This window comes from Somniosus microcephalus, chromosome 22, assembly GCF_052327205.1.
Source record: "Somniosus microcephalus isolate GS21.2 chromosome 22, FLI_Smic_1.0, whole genome shotgun sequence".
In the NCBI taxonomy this organism is placed as follows: domain Eukaryota; kingdom Metazoa; phylum Chordata; class Chondrichthyes; order Squaliformes; family Somniosidae; genus Somniosus; species Somniosus microcephalus.
The window spans coordinates 9936942-9958723 of record NC_141008.1 but is presented as its reverse complement, the minus strand read 5'-3'; the positions used below and the strand labels follow the sequence as shown (position 1 = coordinate 9958723).

The following is a 21782-nucleotide window of genomic DNA, read 5'->3' as shown; positions in this document are numbered from 1 at the left end:
GAAAGGAGGAGAGATGTCCTGTATCCACAGGGGGGCAGGAGGCCGTCCAGCCACACGATGAGAAGGCAGTGGGAACAGATAGCCGCAGAAGTCATTTCCAGGATTTTAGCACCGGCGACCTGGATTAACTTCCGCAAGAAGTTTAATGACCTCACACAAGTGGTCAAGGTCAGTAAATGCGTCTTCAAATGTCGTATCCTACCAACTCCACCACGAGCCTCAGCCACTGCTCAAATCACCACACCTACCAACAATCTCTATCAATCGGGACTCGAGCATAATATTCCTAGTTTAACCTCACCCTCACACACTTAACACTGTTGCAAGCCTCACATCCACATCTCACAGCTTGCACACGCTGCCAGACTTTGACGGCCACATCACCTAAACAGATTGCATGACACTCACTGATACACTTCTCTCTCTTGCAGTAGAAGGTGGCACACAACCGGAGGCAGCAGGAACTAACCGGAGGGGGCAAGGCACGCGTACATGCTCTAGTCCCCATGAAGGAGATGGTGCTGGCCATTATCGGAAAGGCCATTGCTGAGGCCATGGCCACCAGCGGGGCTGAAACCACTGAAGATGATGATATCCTCATACCTAATCTTCCTTCTCACATCCCACTTTCCCCTCATTCCACAATCTCTTCTGACTTTTAAGCTGCAAATGGTGTAAACACGCACTTCTTACTCTCCCCTCACTACAACCAAACCCTTGTCCCTTTTTCCTTTCAGGTACCCAAGAACCGTAACCTGTCCAGGCACAGGAGGAAGACCAAAAAAACAGTGATGATGAAGACACACCGTCACTCGAGTTCACACTCGCAGCCACCCGCTCAGATACTGACACTGAGCGTATCTTAGAGTATCTGCACTTAGTGAGACATCGGGCAGAAGTGGGCTGCAGCGAAGGCAGGGGGAAAGGATAGCGCAGGTGCCAGCTCGCCAGAAGGCGAGGTCGCACGCAAGTTCTGCTGCAGAGGACTCAGATGAGCACTTCGATGGGGCAGGGTACAGAAGAACGCTGATGGGTATGCACAATGAAATGCTTGGTGCATTGGCAGGCCTGCCAGAAAGCCTGTCCATGAAGACCAGTAACCTCAACCCCAATTTCCCATTCACCAACAGTCCCACGCCTTACCTTTCCTCTGTCAAGTGTCAAATGTCCGACACCAACTTGGCACAGAGCTTTGCGCAGAGCATGGATTCCATATTCTCCAACAGATTACTAGCATTGCTGAGGCATGCCCCGGGGGAGTGGCAATGGCTCCGTGGAGCATGAACCTGCTGTCCTCTCGCAGGATGACCGCATTCCAGCTCCCACCCCGCCATGCCGCCAGTGCCCTTTGCTGTTGCCATCTGCAGTCTCCTCGCTGAAAGTCAGCTGCCTTCCACCAGCCATGCTGCAGGCCACTGGGGTAGCACTTTGTAGGGGGATAGGCACTAAGGGATTGACCTTGGGTGATTAGTTTTATTTTGAATGCAAGATGGCATGCTTTAATTTGTAAATTTGGTTTGGAATGTGTATTTTGTGTTGGCTTTTATTTTTGCACTGTGGCCAAGAGGACAATGTGATGGTCAGTGACAGAGGAAAGGTAAGACTGTTGGTGAATGAGAAATTGGGGTTGAGGTTACTGGTATCGCCCTTGAATTAGTTCTTCATGTACAGCCCGGGCAGAAAGTGTCCCTTCCTCGTCCTTCTCTTCCACCTCCTTTCTCCTCCGAGATGCCATATCTGAATGTACGAAGCATTTGTAACAAGATAGATAAATTGAGATAAATGGATTTGATCTAGTAGCCATTACTGAGACATGGTTGCAGGGTGACCAAGGTTGGGAACTAAATATTCCAGGGTACTTAATGTTTAGAAAAGACAGGCATAATGGAAAAGGAAATGGGGTAGCCCTAATAATAAAGGAAAAGATAGAGGCAGTAGTGAGAAAGGATCTTAGCCCAGAAAATCAGGATGTATAATCAGTATGGGTGGAGCTAAGAAATAACAAAGGGCAGAAAACACTGGGGGAGTAGTTTATAGGCCCCCTAACAGTAATCATAGTGTTGGACAGTGTATAAATCAGGAAATTAGAGGAGCATGTAACAAGGGTAATGCAATAATCCTGGGGATTTTAATCTGGGCAAACCAAAGTGGCAAAAGTAGCTTGGAGGATGAGTTCGTGGAGTGCATTTGAGACAGTTTCCTAGAACAATATGTTGTGGAACTAACTAGGAAACAGGCTACTTTAGATCTGGTATTGTGTAATGAGACAGGGTTAATTAGTAAATGTATACAGTAGTAAAGGATCCTCTGGGAAACAGTGATCAGAATATGATAGAACTTAATTTTAAGTTTGAGAGTGACGTGGTTAAGTCCGAAACTGGGTTCTTCAAATGTAAACAAAGCTAATTACGGAGGAATGAGGGATGAGTTGGATAAGGTTGATTGGGAAATTAGATTAAAAGATATGGTGGTACATAAACAATGGCAAACATTTAAAGAAATAATTCAGATTTTGTTTTTTGTTCATTCACAGATGTCGGCGTCGCTGACAAAGCCAGCATTTATTGCCCATCCCTAATTGCCCTTGAGAAGGTAGTGGTGAGCTGCCTTCTTGAACTGCTGCAGTCCGTGTGGTGAGGGTACTCCCACAGTGCTGTTAGGGAGGGAGTTCCAGGATTTGACCCAGCGACGATGAAGGAACGGCCGATATATTTCCAAGTCAGGATAGTGTGTGACTTGGAGGGAAACTTGCAGGTGGTGGTGTTCCCATGCGCCTGCTGCCCTTGTCCTCCTAGGAGTAGAAGTCACAGGTTTGGGAGGTGCTGTCAAAGAAGCCTTGGCGAGTTACTGCAGTTCATCTTGTTCACCCTGCAGCCACGGTACGCCAGTGGTGGAGGGAGTGAATGTTTAAGGTGGTGATGAGGTGCCAGTCAAGCAGGCTGCTTTGTCCTGGATGGTGTCGAGCTTCTTGAGTGTTGGAGCTGCACTCATCCAGGCAAGCGGAGAGTATTCCATCACACTCCTTACTTGTGCCTTGTAGATGGTGAAAAGGCTTAGGTGAGTCACTCGCCAGCGATTACCCAGCCTCTGACCTGCTCTTATAGCCACAGTATTTATGTGGGTGGTCCAGTTAAGTTCTGGTCAATGGGGACCCCCAAAATGTTGATGGCGGGGGTTTTGACCATGGTCATGCTATTGAATGTCATGGGGCGGTGGTTAGACTCTCTTGTTGGAGATAGTCATTGCCTCATACATGTGTGGCGCGAATATTACTTGCCACTTATCAGCCCAAGCCTGGAATTTGTCCAGATCTTGCTGCATGTGGGCACGGATTGCTTCATTATCTGAGGAGTTACAAATGGAACTGAACACTGTGCAATCATCAGCGAACATCCCTACTTCTGACATTATGAGGGATGGAAGGTCATTGATGAAGCAGCTGAAGATGGTTGGGCCTAGGAACTGCCCTGAGGAACTTCTGCAGCGATGTCCTGGGGCTGTGCTGATTGGCCTCTGACAACCACAACCATCTTCCTTTGTGCTAGGTATGACTCCAGCCAGTCGAGAGTTTTCCCCCCGATTCACATTGACTTCAGTTTTACTAGGGCTCCTTGATGCCACACTTGGTCAAATGTTGCCTTGATGTCAAGGGCAGTCACTCTCACCTCACCTCTGGAATTCAGCTCATCCATGTTTGGACCAAGGCTGTAATGCGGTCTGGAGCCGAATGGTCCTGGTGGAACCCAAATTGAGCATCGGTGAGCATGTTATTGGTGAGTAAGTGCTGCTTGATAGCACTGTCGATGACACCTTCTATCACTTTGCTGATGATTGAGAGTAAGCTGATGGGGTGGTAATTGGCCAGGTTGGATTTGTCCTGCTTTTTGTGGATAGGACATACCTGGGCAGTTTTCCACATTGTCGGATAGATGCCAGTGTTGTAGCTGTACTGGAACAGTTTGGCTAGAGGATGCAGCTAGTTCTGGAGCACAAGTATTCAGCATGATAGCCGGGATGTTGTCGGAGCCCATAGCCTTTGCTGTATCCGCAGCACTCACCCGTCTCTTGGTATCACGTGGAGTGAATCGAATTGGTTGAAGACTGGCTTCTGCGATGGTGGAGACCTCAGGAGTAGGCCGATATGGATCATCCACTCGGCACTTCTGGCTGAAGATGGTTGCGAACACTTAAGCCTTGTCATTGCACTCACGTGCTGGACTCCGCCATCATTGAGGATGGAGATGTTCATGGAGCCTCCTCCTCCCATTAGTTGTTTAATTGTCCACCACCTTTCACAACTGGATGTGGCAGGACTGCAGAGCTTTGACCTGATCCGTTGATTGTGGGATCACTTAGCTCTGTCTATAGCATGCTGCTTATGCTGTTTAGCATGCATGTAGTCCTGTGTTGCAGCTTCCCCAGGTTAGCACCTCATTTTTAGGTACGCCTGGTGCTGCTCCTGGCATCCTCTTCTGCACTCCTCATTGAACCAGGGTTGGTCCCCTGGCTTGATGGTAATGGTAGAGTGAAGGTTATGCCGGGCCACGAGGTTACAGATTGTGGTGAAATACAATTCTGCTGCTGTTGATGGCCCTCAGTGCCTCGTGGATGCCTAGTTTTGAGCTGCTAGATCTGTTCTGAATCTATCCCATTTAGCATGGTGGTAGTGCCACTCAACACGATGGAGGATGTCCTCAGTATGAAGACGGGACTTTGATCTCCTTGCCCATGTTTGACCTGATGCCATGAGACTACATGGGGCCGGAATTAATTTTGAGGACTCCCAGGGACACTCCCTTCCGACTGTACACCACTGTGCCGCCACCTCTGGTGGGTTTGTCCTGCTGGTGGGACAGGACACACCCAGGAATGGTGGTGGAGGTTTGATACAACTGAGTGGCTTGCTAGGCCATTTGAGAGGGTAGTTACGAGTCAACCACATTGGTGTGGGTCTGGAGTCACATATAGGCCAGACCGTGTAAGGATGGCAGATTTCCTTCCCTAAAGGACATTAGAGAACCAGTTGGGTTTTTACGATGAGTTTCATGGTCACCATTACTGAAACTAGCTTTTTATTCCAGATATATTTAATTAACTGAATTTAAATTACCCACAAATTTGTTAATTTTCAACGGATATACATTCCCTTCGGGAATAAAAACTCCACTGGAAAAGTAGTACAGCCATGGCTAACTAGAGAAGTTAAGGATCGTATTCAATTAAAAGGAGAAACTTGCAATGTTGCTAAAAAGAGTAGTAAGCCTGGGGATTGGGAGGGTTTTAAAAATCAGCAAAGGTGACCAAGAAATTGCAGAGAGGGAGAAAATAGAATATGAGAGTAACATGGCAAGAAATATAAAAACAGATTGTAAGAGCTTTCACAAGTATGTAAAAAGGAAGAGATTACTGAAAGTAAACGTGAGTCCCTTAGAGGCAGAAACAGGAGAAATTAGATTGGAGAATAAGGAAATTGCAAAGACGTTAAACAAATATTTTGGGCTCGATTTTCATTGGGCCGTTGAAGCGGGATTGGAGGCGTCTGGGGGGTTAAAATCGCGAAATCGGGGGGCACGAAACCATCCCGCCCCCAACCCGCCTCCATGCCAATTTCAAAGGAGGCGGGTACCCTACCCGCACTGGGACCCGCCTCCCCGAGGCAGGAAGGGGATTAGTGCCAATTAACTGCTTGTTAACAGGCAGTTTTTAGCCTAATCCCTATTTTTATCCCTGAAGTGTGGGATTCCCGACGGCTCCAAACCACGCCAAGTTAGCGAGGCGGACCGTCGGGCTGAAGGGCTTGGAGGGTTCGAGATGTCCGGTGTTCAGGTGAGTGATGTGTGCATGAGTGCAGAGGTAAGTGTGTTTGGTGTGTGTAAAGTGTTTAAAGAAGTTTTACTTACCTTTACAGCCTTCCTTCCTTCAGGTCTCGGGAGTCCCTCATCTCACCGGCACAGGAAGCAGAATGGCCGCGAGCTGTCAAAAGTTGCAGCATTCAGCTTTCTGTTCTGGAGAGATCCCTAAATCAGCCTAAGAGGAAGGAATTAACTTAGAGTACAGATTGTCAGTGTTTGACAGCTTCAAAGAACTGTCAAACGCTGATATTTCATCTGTCAAAAGCTCTTGACAGATGAAATGTCAATCTGTGACATCACCTGTTGCCGGGTGACCCTTAATTGGCCTGCTGAGCCCGTTGGGCGGGCTCAACAAGGTCAATCAAGTGAAAATCGCGTGGATTGGCCACAACTCGATGGAGGCGGGACTACAACCCCAAAAGTTGTAGTCCCGCCTCCTACACGCCTCCAGTATCAAAATCAAGCCCTTTGTGTCTCTCTTCACAGTGGAAGACACATAAAACATAGGAACAGGAGGAGGCCATTGAGCCCCTCGAGCCTGTTCCACCATTCAATGAGATCATGGCTGATCTGCGACCTAACTCCATATACCCGCCTTTGGCCCATATCGCTTAATATCTTTAGTTAACAAAAATCTATCAATCTCCGATTTAAAATTAACAATTGATCTAGCATCGATTGCCGTTTGCGGAAGAGAGTTCCAAACTTCTACCACCCTCTGTGTGTAGAAGTGTTTCCTAATTTCATTCCTGAAAGGTCTGGCTCTAATTTTTAGACTGTGCCCCCAGTCCTAGAATCCCCAACCAGCGGAAATAGTTTCTCTCTATCTACCCTATCTGTTCCCCTTAATATCTTGAAAACTTCAATCAGATCACCCCTTAATCTTCTAAATTCTAGGGAATACAACCCCAATTTGTTTAATCTCTCCTCGTAACTTAACCGTTGAAGTCCGGGTATCATTCTGTTAAACCTACGCTGCATCCCTCCAAAGCCTTCCTAAGGTGTGGTGCCCAGAACTGCTCACATACCGGTGGGGAACCAAGAGTCTAATGAGAATGATGAACTTACAGTAATTAATATTAGTAAAGAAATAGTACTGGAGAAATTAATGGGACTAAAAGCTGACAAATCCCCCGGACCTGACGGTCTACACCCTAGGGTTTTAAAAGAGGTGACTGCAGAGATAGTGGATGCATTGGTTTTAATCTTCCAGAATTCCCTAGATTCTAGAACGGTCCCCACGGATTGGAATGTAGCAAATTTAACCCCGCTAGTCAAGAAAGGAGGGAGCGAGAAAGCAGGGAATATAGGCCAGTTAGCCTTACATCAGTAGTAAGGAAAATGCTAGAATCTATTATTAAGGATGTGGTAACAGGGCACTTAGAAAATAATAATAGGATTGGGCAGAGTCAACATGGTTTTATGAAAGGGAAATGGTGTTTGACAAATCTATTAGAGTTTTTGAGGGTGTAACTAACAGGGTAGATAAAGGGGAACTAGTGGATGATGAGTGGTCAGAAACAGAGTGCATCATAAACAGAGTGCAAAAATTGGGAATTAGGTGAGAGTGGGAATTCGGTGCAGAGGGGGAAGGGTTGTTGCTTTTTGCCTCCAATGTTTGTAGTGGTTTGTGTTACAGGTAAATATTCAATTTAATCCACCTATAACTTAAATTAGATCAAATAATTAGTTAATTAGTTAAAATACTAAAAACTATAAGCTTAGTTGATTAAATACATAGGGCTAGAAATTCGTTATAGCCAAGGAATGGGCAGTGTTTAGACTAAAAATGGTTAAGTAGCACCAGTTGAAAATCGTGTAGGCTGCACGCAAAATTCGTCCTCACTTCTCATTAAAATGATTGCAGTCATGATTCTAGTCTAAAAGCTCAAGCTCATTGGCATTACACTGAAAAGATGAACCAATATTGGAGGCAGTCTAAACACAAGTAATGATTGCCACAGGCTTTTTTCACTACTTAAAGGGAAGGTTCATTGATGCTGCAGCATCTCATTCTCATTATTGTTGGGTGTGCAGCTGCCTCAACAACCATAAGAAGGACAAGGAGAAGGATTTACAAATCCTGATGGCAAATCTCCACCCCAGGGAGAGAGCCCGGAGGTTTTCCGAGGAAACCTTGGAGGCATTGGTTTTAGCGGTAGAGAGAAGGCGGGCGGTCCTGTACCCCCCAACTGGCAGGAGCACCTCGCCACAAGTCTGCCAGACTATGTGGAGGGAGGTGACACACCACGTCACGGGCAGCACTGCTCCCCAGGTCCCACACCCAGTGCAGGAGGAAGTTTAATGAGCTCACACGGGTGGTCAGGGTGAGTGAAGACTTCAACAAATGCTACATACCACCACCTGTACCACAAGCTTCACCCCCCAGCACTCACCCACCAACTATCTCTGCCTAGCAACACTCACACCCACATCTCACACCTTGCACACAATGACAGCTATTCAACTATGGCAGGCACAAGGGTGATTAGTTATTAGAATTCAAGTGATATGCATGATATGTTTATAGATACATTTATTAAGTGTGTTTGGAATATTTTGTGGTCTCTCTCATTTTACATTTGCGCCCAGGAGGACGCTGTGATATGGCGTGAGACAGGGATTGCATGATAGGGATCTGGTGAGCTACGGGGATCTGGGGTTTCATTCATGTGAATCACAGTCTGATGAGCCGGTCACGGACAGCCCGTCCAGAAGGCCGATTGACTTGCTGCATCCGCCCCCCTCCTGTTCCTCCTCCTCCTCATCCTCCTCCACGTCCTCATCCTCCTCCACGTCCTCCTCCTCCTCATCCTCCTCTGTCTTGTCCTCTTCCTCCTCGTCCTCAGCCTCATCCTCCTCTGCCTCATCGTCCTCCTGAGGTAATCCCGCAATCCAGCAGCCCCCATGACTGTGAGGAAGTGTTGTGAGCAGAAGCCTTTAACAAATAATGAGTGACTTCTGCACTTGAATCAATACTCCCTGTCACCAAAAAAACTTGAAATAACTAAAGAATGCTGTTTCAGTTGCAGGAAGTAGCAAACAGGCACTGAAACTGCAGAACCATGTTAGTTGCAGCTGATTGGGGATGGTACCTTTAAACATCGTTGCTGCAGCCTGCTTCCTGCTGGTAGACACCAGCTCTCCCTGTTGTTGTTCTGCGCTGCCGGTAAGGTAAGTGGATATAACGAAGTTGCAAGATTGGACGTCCAGTGAGCGTTGCACACTCACTGACGTCACGATCTCCATGATGATGAGGCCCCTGGCGATTGAGTTTACCGGCAGCGCTATCGGCAGCACCGATATGGCGTGTGGCGCTGGAACCGGCATCAGCTGTTACAGCTGTCAATGGCGCTAACTTGTGGTGCAAACCACACTAATTTCTCCCCCATAAACTTTAACTAAGTAAATAAATAAAACAAGGTTAGATAGGGATGGCAGTGCAGGTGGGGTGCCGCAACTGTAGCATGTGGTAGTTTGTAGAGAGCATCGCGATCCCGGACAATCACATCTGCAGGAAGTGTCTGCAACTCGAGGACACAAATAACCTCCCAGAGATGTCGGGGAACATAGGGTCTAATGAGAGGGAGGAACTGAATTAAATCAGTATTTGTAGGGAAATGGTGTTAGGGAAATTGACAGGATTGAAGGCCGATAAATCCCCAGGGCCTGATAATCTACATCCTAGGGTACTTAAGGAAGTGGCCCTAGAAATAGTAGATGCATTGCTAGTCATCTTCCAAAATTCTATAGACTCTGGAACAGTTCCCATGGATTGAAGGGTAGCTAAAGTAACCCCACTATTTAAAAAAGGTGGTAGAGAGAAGACGGGGAATTATAGACCGGTAAGCCTGACATCGGTAGTGGGGAAAATGCTAGAATCCATTATGAAAGATATAATAGCAGAGCACTTGGAAAACAGTGACAGGATCGGACAAAGTCAACATGGATTTACAAAAGGTAAATCATACTTGACTAATCTACTGGAATTTTTTGAGGATGTAACTGGTAGAATAGATAAAGGAGAACCAGTGGATGTGTATTTGGACTTTCAGAAGGCTTTCAATAAGGTCCCGCATAAGAGATTAGCGTGCAAAGTTAAAGCACATGGGATTGGGGGTAAGCTACTGACTTGGATAAAGAACTGGTTGGCAGACAGGAAGCAAAGAGTTGGAATAAACGGGTCTTTTTCCAAGTGGCAGGCAGTGACTAGTGGTGTACCGCAGGGATCGGTGCTAGGACCCCAGCTATTCACAATATATATTAATGATCTAGACGAGGGAACTAGATATAATATCTCCAAGTTTGCAGACGACACAAAGCTGGGTGGGCGTGTGTGCCGTGAGGAGGATGCAGAGAAACTCCAGTATAATTTGGACAGGTTGGGTGATTGGGCAGATGCATGGCAGCTGCAGTATAACGTGGATAAATGCGAGGTTATCCACTTTGGTGGCAGAAACAGGAAGGCAGATTATTATCTGAACGGCAATAGATTGGGAAAAGGGGAAGTGCAATGAGACCTGGGTGTCCTTGTGCACCAGTCGCTGAAGGTAAGCATGCAGGTACAGCAGGCGGTTAAGAAGGCAAGTGGTATGTTGGCCTTCATAGCGAGAGGATTCGAGTACAGGAGCAAGGATGTCTTGCTGCAGTTGTACAGGGCCTTGGTGAGACCACACCTTGAGTATTGTGTGCAGTTTTGGTCGCCTTATCTGAGGAAGGATGTTCTTGCCATGGAGGGAGTGCAGCGAAGATTCACCAGACTGATACCTGGGATGGCAGGAATGACGTATGAAGAGAGATTGGGTCGATTAGGCTTATATTCGCTAGAGTTTAGAAGAATGAGAGGGGATCTCATTGAAACTTATAAAATTCTAACACGACTAGACAGACTAGATGCAGGAAGGATGTTCCCGATGGCAGGGGAGTCCAGAACCAGGGGTCACAGTCTAAGGATAAGGGGTAAGCCATTTAGGACTGAGATGAGGAGGAATTTCTTTACCCAGAGAGTGGTGAACCTGTGGAATTCTCTACCACAGAAGGCCATTGAGGCCAATTCATTAAATATATTCAAGAAGGAGTTAGATATATTTCTTAAGGCTAAAGGGATATGGGGAGAAAGCAGGGACCGGGTACTGAACTTGGATGATCAGCCATGATCTCATTAAATGGCGGAGCAGGCTCGAGGGGCCGAATGGCCTACCCTTGCTCCTATCTTCTATGTTTCTATGAAATTTCAGCTCAGAGTTGATGAGCTGGAGTCCGAGGTGCAAACGTTGCAGGGCATCAGGGATGGGGAGAGTTACCTGGACACTTTGATCCAAGAGGCAGTCACACCCCATAGGTTCGGTAGTGGTACCGGTCTGGATAGTGGTCAGGGTGTGACTGCGAGTCAGGGACCCCAGGAGCAGTGCTGGAGGAGCCTCAGCCTTTGCCCTTATCCAACAGGTATGAGGTTCTTGCTGTCTGTATGGATGAGGGCAAAGCCTGTAGAATGGTTGAGCAAACTGACGAAGGCAGCGTGGTGCAGGAGACCATTTTAAGTTGGGGGAGTGAAAAGGAATAGTGCAGAGGTAGGGGACAGTATAGTCAGTGCGATAGATACTGTTCTCCGCAGTCACCAACAGGAGTTCCAAAGGCTGTGTGCCTGCCCGGTGCCAGGATTAAGGCTATCTGACACACTCCCAGTGACCCCCTGTAAATACTGACACATTCCCAGAGACCCCCCTGTAAATACTGACACACTCCCAGAGACCCCCTGTAAATACTGACACACTCCCGGGGACCCCCTGTAAATACTGACACACTCCCGGTGACCCCCTGTAAATACTGACACACTCCCGGGTACCCCCTGTAAATAAGGACACATTCCTGGGTACCCCCTGTAAATAAGGACACACTCCCGGGGACCCCCTGTAAATAAGGACACACTCCCGGGGACCCCCTGTACATACTGACACACTCCCAGTGACCCCCTGTAAATACTGACACACTCCCAAAGACCCCCTGTAAATACAGACGCACTCCCCGGGGACCTCCTGTAAATACTGACACACTCCCCGGGGACCCCCTGTAAATACTGACACACTCCCCGGGGGCCCCCTGTGAATACTGACACACTCCCGGGGACTCCCTGTAAATACTGACATACTCCCCGGGGACCCCCTGTAAATACTGACACACTCCCAGAGACACCCTGTAAATATTGACACGCTCCCCGGGGACCCCCTGTAAATACTGACACACTCCCAGAGACCCCCTGTAAATACTGACACACTCCCTGGGGACCCCTGTAAATACTGACACACTCCCCGGGGGCCCCCTGTAAATACTGACACATTCCCGGGGACCCCCTGTAAATATTGACACATTCCCGGGGCCCCCCTGTAACTATTGACACATTCCCGGGGCCCCCCTGTAAATACTGACACACTCCCGGGGACCCCCCTGTAAATACTGACACACTCCCAGAGACCCCCTGTAAATACTGACACATTCCCAGAGACCCCCCTGTAAATTCTGACACACTCCCAGAGACCCCCTGTAAATACTGACACACTCCCGGGGACCCCCTGTAAATACTGACACACTCCCGGTGACCCCCTGTAAATACTGACACACTCGCCGGGGACCTCCTGTAAATACTGACATACTCCCCGGGGACCTCCTGTAAATACTGACACACTCCCCGGGGACCTCCTGTAAATACCGACACACTCCTGGGACCCCCTGTAAATACTGACACACTCCCAGAGACCCCCTGTAGATACTGACACACTCCCGGGGACCCCCTGTAAATACTGACACACTCCCGGGTACCCCCTATAAATACTGACACATTCCCGGGGACCCCCTGTAACTATTGACACATTCCCGGGGACCCCCTGTAAATACTGACACACTCCCGGGGACCCCCTGTAAATACTGACACACTCCTGGGGACCCCCTGTAAATACTGACACACTCCCGGGGACCCCCCTGTAAATACTGACACACTGACAACAATACTAAGAATAAAACCAGCCGGACCACCCGGCATCAACCTCGGCACTGACTTCGGACATGACAATGGCACACCCAGCCCAGTCGACCCTGCAAAGTCCTCCTCACTAACATCTGAGGACAAGGGTTATCCACTCTTGACTTGGCTCATGACTCCAGCCCAGAACCCATGCACACGTGCACAACAAGGAACATTATAGAGCACAGCATCGACATCCTCAAGCAACGCTTCCGCTGCCTGGACCGCTCTGGAGGAGCCCTGCAGTACTCGGCTGAGCAGGTATCAGGATTTATGGTAGCACGCTGCATGCTGCACAACCTGGCCATTACGAGAGAACAGCACTTACCACCACCAATCAGGTGAGAAGCTGAGGAGCAGGAAGTGGAGGAGGAGGAGGAAATGCAACAGGAACTAGAGGAACAGGAAGAGGAAAAAGGGAAAGAAGGACTTGCATTTATATATCGCCTTTCACGATCACCGGACATCCCAAAATATTTTACAGCCAATGAAGTACTTATTTGAAGTGTAGTCACTGTTGTAATGTGGGAAACGTGGCAGCCAATTTGCACACAGCAAGCTCCCACAGACAGCAATGTGATAATGACCAGATAATTTGTTTTTGTTATGTTGGTTGAGGGATAAATATTGGCCAGTACACCGGGGATAACTCCCCTGCTCTTCGAAATAGTGCCACGGGATCTTTTTACATCCACCTGAGAGAGCAGACGGGACCTCAGTTTAATGTCTCATCCAAAAGACAGCACCTCCAACAGTGCAGCACTCCCTCAGCACTGCACTGGAGTGTCAGCCTAGATTTTTGTGCTCAAGTCTCTGGAGTGGGACTCGAACCCAAAACCTTCTGACTCAGAGGTGAGGGTGCTGCCAACTTTTTAAAATATATTTATTGAACATTAAAAACACTTACAACATCGTGATCATTCCATTGTATCATTCAAATCCATTCCGCCGCTCTGCACAGCCATTCCTCCACCACATATTAACATCAAAGCCTGAAGTTTAATTTGTCTCCCATAACATACTAATCTATTGTACTTTAAAAATGGATCAGTAATCATGGCTCTGAATAAGGGAAGTGTACCTGATAATCTCCATCATTTAATCTCCGGTCCTTCTGCACTTTTCGGGCAGCTGTTGCTTTCTCTTGCAGCCTCCGGCTCTTTTTCACCTCCTGGTTGAACCTTCCCTGCAGTTTCAGCCTCTTCCTTACGTTAGGTTTGGGCCGAGGAGCTGACCCTTCACCTTCCTTCTGCCCCTCATTAACCTTTCTCTTTCCACACGATGCCACCCCACTTCCATGTCTCTGTCCCCCTCTGACTCCTCACTCTCGAGTTCTTCTGTAACCTCCCATCCCTGCTCCCCGTCAGATACATAATCTCCTTTAGAGAGTCTTCCTGCTATCACAGTTTCTCCAAAAGTGCCACTCCCTTCAGCCTCTTCTCCACCGCTGACCATTGCTCCCCGTTTCTTCCCTCGCTGGAACAATGGCCCTTCTGCAGCGGTTTTGCTCCCTTCTGGCATATTTGTCTTGCCGCTCCCATCCTGCTGCCCCTTTAAGGATCCTGCCTCTTGCACCCTCTCCTTGTTTTGCCTCCTCCTGCTCCCCGAGATGTTCGACTCCCTGTCTTTGGAGTACTTACACTTATCACGCTCATGTCTCCTCTACCCCCGTGGACACCAGGTTCTTTAGGGAGAGCTGAACCGTATTATTGCTCGACTCTGCCCTCGACCCGTGCTGCCCGCTGCTGTCTTTGTCCTTTTCCACTGTACTTGGTATGTTTTCCACCCTCTCCATCCTGTTCTCTGCTCTGCAATTTTCTGCCTCTGCCTGTGCTCTTTTCTCCTTCTATTCACCAGCTGTGCCCTCCGCCTGCTCCGCTCCTGCAGCTGTTCCACTCACTTCTCCTTCTCCCAGCTCCTTATCACTCAAGGGGCTTCCTTCTGTCTCACACTCACAGTGGGTGGGGCCTTTGTGACACACCCCACAGCTCTCTACCTTGCAGCTCCGAGCAATGTATCCAGACTCACCGCAATTATAACAGTACAAGTCTGGATAGCTTCTTACAAGATGGTCGTGTCCAAGACAATAATAACAAACCATCACTTGGTTATCATGCAGTACTCGGAAGTACTGCACTCCTTCCATTGTCTCGAATTTCATGCTGTACGGTAATGACCTCACCCCCTCTGGGAACTGCACCTTTACGTAACGGGTTCCATCTGCTACCCGTGTTCCTGGATAGTACCTCCTTTATTGCTGAGCAAATTTTAATGTCCCACGATTCCAACTTTTTGATTAACACATCGTCCTCAATATAAACTGGCAAGTTTGAGAATGAGACCACCGCCTCTGCCGAATATAGCAGACAAACCTCCAAGAACTTACCTTCAAACTCAGTAAAAGTCCACCTCCTCTCGGCTACTGACCGTCACATTGAACCCAACATTGGTCAGCAGGTAAAGCAGCTTCCCTCACCACAGTCCTCATGTACCACCTGGATAATATCCCAAGCTCGTATCTCCTTATCCTCGCACTGAACCACCACCGTTTTCTTTTCCAAACCTCCTGGGGTCCCGGCCCAAATCTTTGGGCCTTTTTTTCTCCCTTCCTCCAATATTTTCTCCCCTGATTAAATTCATCCTGGGAATGTTGTCCTCTTGATGGGCCCAGCACTCCGGGCCCGGCACTCCGGGCCCAGCACTCCGGACCCTCAGCAGCCATCTGGCTGCTGTTGAAGGACCAAAAGTCCTAAAATCTGGAGAAAAAAAGTCACCAACTTTTTACAAACTCACTCCAACTCCCTGCAGCAATCAGGCAACCAGCAGCACCTGCTCACTCCTAGCCCCTCCCACCTAGAGAGTGCTAGCCACTGGACACAGTGAAGGGAGGCTACAACGTAAACAGCCCCTCTCTGCCCAGTCTACGTGATGAAATAATTAATGAGTGATATCAGTAACCTCAACCACACCTCCCCATTCACCAACAGTCCCACACTCACCATTCCTCTATCACTGACCATCTCATCGTCCTCTTTCCCGCAACACAAAAATTAAAACCATCAGAAAATGCACATTCCAATCCATTTTTATAAATTCAATCATGACAATGCACACAAAATTAAACTAATCACCCTTGTGCATTCCCTTAGTGCCTGTCTTCTGTGTGCCTTTGCCTCTCCTAGTGCTCCTACGAGGTGCTTCCCCACTGGCTGCAGCATGGCTGGTGGAAGGCTGCTGACCGTGAATTGAGGAGACTGCAGATGACCTTGGAGAGCGACCTCGAGCAGCTCTGGGCCTAGAAGACCCGGCTTCAGACTGCACCATCTCAGCCTGGGCGGCAGCAGTCTGGGCTGGCTGGCTGTCAGGCAACAGCAAGGGCATTGGCAGGGGTGGGAGCAGGAATGCTGTCATCCTGAGAGAGGGCAGCAGGTTCTTGCTCCAGGGAGGCACTCCCACTCTCACGGGCCAGCGTCTCAGCAATACTGCTGATCTGTTGGAGAACAGATTGATGGACTGCTGTGATGCCCTGGAGGCTCCTTTGCACAGTGGTCTCCAGAGCCACAGTGGCAGCAGTCTGAGCTTCCACTGCAGCACTTGGACCTTTGAAGCTGTGGCACGGCCATTAGACGCTGCATCTTACAAAAGCAAAATACTGCAGATGCTGGAAATCTGAAATAAAAACAAAATGCTGGAAATACTCAGCAGGTCAGGCAGCATCTGCGGAGAGAGAAACAGAGTTAACGTTTCAGGTCGATGACCTTTCGTCAGAACTGGAAAAAGTTAGAGAAGTTACAGGTTTTAAGCAGGGGCAGGGAAAGGGGGGAGGGGAGGAAAGAACAGAAGGAAAGGTCTGTGATTGGGTGGAAGGCAGGAGAGATTAAATGATAAAAGATGATGGTGCAAGGCGAAAGGAGTTGGTAATGGGACAAGTAAAGAAACAAAAGATGGGTCTAGAGGAGGTTTAAAGGGGGATAGCAGAACCATCAACAGCTGCTGGCCGAAAAAATGGGGGCTGTAAAGTGCCTAATAGAAAGATGAGGTGCTGTTCCTCGAGCTTATGTTGAGCTTCATTGGAACAGTGTAGGAGGCCGAGGACAGAGAGATCAGAGTGGGAGTGGAGCGGAGAATTAAAATGACAGGTGACCGGAAGCATGAGGTCACACTTGCACACCTGCATTTGGTCTCCCCAATGTTGAGCCCGCATCGTGAGCAGTGAATGCAGTATACTAAATAGAAAGAAGTACAAGTAAATCGCTGTTTCACGTGGAAGGAGTGTTTGGGGTCTTGGACAGTGGGAAGGGAGGAGGTAAAAGGGCAGGTGTTGCTTCTCCTGTGCTTGCACAGGAAGGTGCTGTGGGAAGGGGTGGGGCTGTTGGGGGTGATTGAGGAGTGGACCAGGGTGTCTTGGAGGGAACGGTCCCTTCAGAATGCTGAAAGGGGAGGGGAAGGGAAGATGTGTTTGATGGTGGGATCATGCAGGAGATGGCGGAGGATGATCCATTGAATGTGAAGGCTGGTGCTGGTGGGGTGAAAGGTGAGGACAAGGGTAACCCTATCGTGGTTCTGGGAGGGAGGGAAGGAGTGAGAGCAGAAGTGCAGGAAATGGAACAGACACGGTCAAGGGCCCTGTCAGCCACAGTGGAGGGAAATCCTCAGACATATCGGAAGCATTAATATGGAAGGTGGCATTGTCAGAACAGATGCGACAGAGACGGAGAAACTGGGAGAATGGAATAGAGTCCTTACAGGAAGCTGGATGGGAGGAAGTGTAGTCCAGGTAGCTGTGGGAGTCAGTGGGCTTATAGTAGACTAGCTGGAGTGCCCGGTGGTGCCGAGGGTTTTTTGAGGGCATGTTGTTATGAAAAAAGTCAAAATAATTTTTATATATATAAGTTTGTCTGTGTGTGGGAAGGAGAGAGAGAGAGGGAAAGAGAGAGAGAGACTTGGGGGGGGGGGGGGAGAGAGGCCCGGGGATCGAGAGAGAGACTGGGGGGGAGAAGAGAGAGACTGGGGGGGAGAGAGAGAGACTGGGGGGGGGAGAGAGAGACTGGGGGGGAGAGAGAGAGAGACTGGGGGGGAGAGAGACTGGGAGAAGAGAGAGAGAGACGGGGAGAGAGAGAGATGGGGAAGAGAGAGAGAGACTGGGGAGAGAGAGAGATGGGGAGAGAAAGAGAGAGACACTGGGGGGTAGAGAGAGAGAGAGACTGGGGGGGTGAGAGAGAGAGACTAGGGGGAAGAGAGAGTGAGAGACTGGGGGGGAAGAGAGAGAGATGGGGGAGTGAGAGAGAAACGGGGGGAGAGAGAGAGAGACTGGGGGGGAGAGAGAGAGAGAGACTAGGGGGAAGAGAGAGTGAGAGACTGGGGGGAAGAGAGAGATGGGGGAGTGAGAGAGAGAGAAACTGGGGGGGGAGAGAGAGACTGGGGGGAGAGAGAGAGAGAGACTGGGGGGAGAAGAGAGAGACGGGGGAAGAGAGAGAGAGACTGGGGGGGAGGAGAGAGAGATGGGGGGAAGAGAGAGAGAGCAACTGCTGGATTTAGTTTGGGATTAGCCTGGAGAGAGAGGGGGGGAAGGAGCGCCTCAGGCCTGGCCCGATGGACCCCTGCGAAGGAAGGAAGAAGGCGAGCTCTCCCAACCCTCACTCTTTCCCTCCCTCGCCCTCTCTCTCTCCCTCCCCCCCTCTTTTTAATGCAAGGAGTCTTGCAAATAAGGTGGATGAACTGAAGTTGTTGTTGAACACATGGGAGTACGATATTGTTGCTATCACGGAGACATGGTTGAGGGAGGGTCAGGACTGGCAGCTCAATATTCGGGGTATAGAATCTTCAGGCGAGACAGAGGGGGGTGTAAAAGGGGAGGGGGTGTTGCAATATTAATTAAGGAGTCAATTACTGCTGTAAGGAGGGATGATATATTAGCGGGTTCCTCTAATGAGGCCATATGGGTAGAACTTAAAAACAAAAAGGGGGCAAGCACTTTGCTGGGAGTGTACTATAGGCCCCCAAACAGTCAGGGGGAGATAGAGGAACAGATATGTAGGCAAATCTCAGAAAAGTGCGAAAATAATAGGGTAATAATAGTGGGGGATTTCAACTTCCCCAATATAAATTGGGATAGTCAGAGTGTGAAAGGCTTAGAGGGTGCAGAATTCTTAAAGTGCATCCAGGAGAGCTTTTTGAGCCAACATGTAGAAAGTCCTACAAGAGAGGGGGCGGTACTGGACCTAATTCTAGGGAATGTAGCCGGGCAAGTGGTGGAAGTGTCAGTAGGAGAGCATTTTGGCGACAGTGACCATAATTCGGTGAGATTTAAGGTGGTCATGGAAAAGGACAAAGACGGCCCGGAAATAAGGGTTCTAAATTGGGGGAAGGCCGATTTTAATATGATAAGGCAGGATCTGGCCAAAGTGGACTGGGAGCAGCTACTTATAGGAAAATCCACATCAAAACAGTGGGAGACTTTCAGAAGGGAAATAGAGAGAGTACAACGCCAACATGTTCCTGTAAAGGTCAAGGGTGGGACCAACAAGCAAACGGAACCTTGGATGACAAGGGATATACAAAAATGCATTAGGAATAAAAGGCGGGCTTTTGGCAGTTACAAAAGACTAAAGACGGAAGAAGCCCTAGAGGAGTATAAAAAGTGCAGGGGCGTACTTAAAAAAGAAATTAGGAGGGCAAGGAGGGGCCATGAAATAACACTGGCGAGCAAAATAAAGGAAAATCCTAAGATGTTTTATAAGTATATTAAGGGCAAGAGGATAACCAGGGAAAGGGTAGGGCCCATTAGGGACCAAAGTGGCAATCTGTGTGTAGAGCCAGATGAGGTAGGCGGGGTTTTAAATGAATTTTTTGCATCTGTGTTCACTATGGAGAAAGACGATGCAGACATAGAAATCGGGCAAGGGGGCTGTGACATACTTGAACATATTAGCATCGAGAGGGAGGAGGTGCTAGCGGTTTTAGCAGGCCAAAAAGTGGATAAATCCCCAGGCCCGGACGAGATGTATCCCAGGCTGCTGTGGGAGGCAAAGGAGGAGATTGCAGGGGCTCTGACACAAATTTTCAGAACCTCTCTGGCCACAGGGGATGTACCAGAGGACTGGAGAACAGCTAATGTAGTACCATTATTCAAGAAGGGTAGCAGGGATAAACCAGGGAATTACAGGCCAGTGAGCCTAACATCTGTGGTAGGGAAATTATTGGAAAAAATTCTGAGGGACAAAATTAGTCTCCACTTGGAGAGGCAAGGATTAATCGGGGATAGCATAGCTTTGTCAAGGGTAAATCATGTCTGACAAATTTTTCGAGGGGGTGACTAGGGGGGTGGATGAGGGAAATGCTGTGGATGTGGTTTACATGGACTTCAGTAAAGCTTTTGACAAAGTCCCGCATAGGAGACTGGTCAAGAAGGTAAGAGCCCATGGGATCCAGGGTGCCTTGGCGCGTTGGATCCTAAACTGGCTGAGTGGCAGGAGGCAGAGGGTGATGGTCGAAGGTTGCTTTTGTGACTGGAAGCCTGTGTCCAGTGGGGTACCTCAGGGATCGGTGCTGGGTCCCTTGTTGTTTGTGATCTACATAAATGATTTGGATGAGAATGTAAAAGGTATGATCAGTAAGTTCGCAGATGACACGAAAATTGGTAGGGTGGTAAATTGCGAGGAGGAAAGCCTCAGGCTACAGGACGATATAAACGGGTTGGTCAGATGGGCGGAAAAGTGGCAAATGGAATTTAACACTGAAAAGTGCGAGGTGATGCATTTGGACGGACAAATAAGGCAAGGGAATACACAATGAGTGGTAGGACCCTAGGAAGTACAGAGGGTCAGAGGGACCTTGGTGTACATGTACATAGATCCCTGAAGGCAGCGGAACAGGTAGATAAGGTGGTTAAAAAGGCATATGGGATACTTGCCTTCATTAGCCGAGGCATAGAATATAAGAGCAGGGAGGTTATGATGGAGCTGTACAAAACGCTGGTGAGGCCACAGCTGGAGTACTGTGTGCAGTTCTGGTCGCCTCACTATAGGAAGGATGTGATTGCTTTGGAGAGGGTGCAGAGAAGATTCACCAGGATGTTACCTGGGATGGAACGCCTCAGCTATGAAGAGAGGCTGGACAGGCTGGGGTTGTTTTCCTTGGAGCAAAGAAGGCTGAGGGGGGACCTGATTGAGGTGTACAAAATGATGAGGGGCATAGATAGGGTAGATAAAGAGGAACTTTTCCCCTTAGTAGGGGGGTCAATAACAAGGGGGCATAGATTCAGGGTAAGCGGCAGGAGATTTAGAGGGGATTTGAGGAGGAACTTCTTCACCCAGAGGGTGGTTGGAATGTGGAACTCAATGCCTGAAAGGGTGGTAGAGGCAGGAACCCTCACAACATTCAAGAAGCATTTGGATGAGCACTTGAAATGCCATTGCATACAAGGCTATGGACCAAATGCTGGAAAATGGGATTAGACTGGACAGGGATGGATGGGCGGCGCAGACACGATGAGCCGAAGGGCCTCTTTCTGTGCTGTAAAACTCTATGACTCTATGACTCTCTCCCTGCCCCTCTCTCTCCCCTCTCTCCCTGCCCCTGTCTCTCCCCACTCCCCCTCCCTCCCCGCTCTCTCTCTCTCCCTCCCACCCCTCTCCCCTGTCCCCCTCTCCTCTCCCTGCCTCTCTCCCTCCCTCCCTCTCTCTCTCTCTCCCTCCCCCTGTCTCTCCCTGCTTTCCTCTCTGTCCCTCCCTCCCCTCTCCCTCCCTCCCCTCTCCCTCCCTAGCACCTCAGGCCCGGACACTGAGCCAAGCCCCGGGACCAGACCGAGGGGGGGAAAGGCCGAGTCCCCGGCCTGTGGCCGCAAACGGAGCTGAGCCCCGGGACCGGGCCGAGGGGGGGAAAGGCCGAGTCCCCGGCCCGCGGGTGCAAAC

General features: G+C 49.1%; 1 protein-coding gene across 3 annotated transcripts in view; it reads left to right on the top strand.

The window, feature by feature from the left end:
• Positions 1-21782, top strand: part of LOC147102026 (phosphorylase b kinase gamma catalytic chain, skeletal muscle/heart isoform-like) — a 129770-nt gene that overhangs the window by 101428 nt on the left and 6560 nt on the right. The gene's annotated exons all lie outside the window — the stretch shown is intronic.